General features: G+C 56.4%; 1 pseudogene; it reads left to right on the top strand.

Moving 5' to 3' along the window:
- Nucleotides 1–44: 44 nt before the first annotated feature.
- On the top strand, nucleotides 45–384 carry LOC103584816 (annotated as a pseudogene).
- Nucleotides 385–626: the final 242 nt, after the last annotated feature.

Here is a 626-nt window from a genome sequence, read left to right as displayed (position 1 = left end):
CAGGCTGGGCAGTGGCAACCCAGGGCCCTGCGTCTAACTTCCAGGCCTCCTTGGGGCTGCAGGTGAGGGCCTTGGTGGTGTGGTCGTGGAGGGCCCAGTGAGGTGCCAAGTGAAGGTCACTGTCCAGTATGCTACAAGGAGCTATGGAAGCACTTCAACTGGAGGAGTGGACCCTGGAGCAGCTCACGCGCACCTACAACTGCCAGGAGGAGGAGATCCCAGAGCGGGAGACTGACGTGGATGAGCTCCTGGACGGGAGGGTGATGGCACCCGAGTTGCCAGGGTCAGAGGGCTGCTGATTGTTACAAACCCACTGAGGCCTTCATCTCGGGCCTGCTGGGCAAGATCTGGAGCATACAAAAGCTGAGCACACCTCGGAAGTAAGGGTCCCTGACCCAGATGAATGGTGGCTTCCACAGGACGTTCACTGCCCCCCGACCGACTAGCAACAGCAATAAGCGGACTCTGCAGCCAGACCTGGTGCCATGAACAGGGCTCCCTGTACCTCTGGTCCAGGGGCCTCTTCCCCTGTCCCCCCAGTTTTCCATTTTTTGTTTTTTTTTTATTTTTATTAAACTGATGTGGCTTTTAAAAAAGTACATCCATGGAAAGGCCCTCCCATATCT

The sequence above is a fragment of the Galeopterus variegatus genome, unplaced genomic scaffold (genome assembly GCF_000696425.1).
Source record: "Galeopterus variegatus unplaced genomic scaffold, G_variegatus-3.0.2 Scaffold128653, whole genome shotgun sequence".
NCBI lineage: Eukaryota > Metazoa > Chordata > Mammalia > Dermoptera > Cynocephalidae > Galeopterus > Galeopterus variegatus.
Note: the sequence above shows the minus strand (reverse complement) of the source record. Positions and strands in the feature narration are given on the sequence as shown.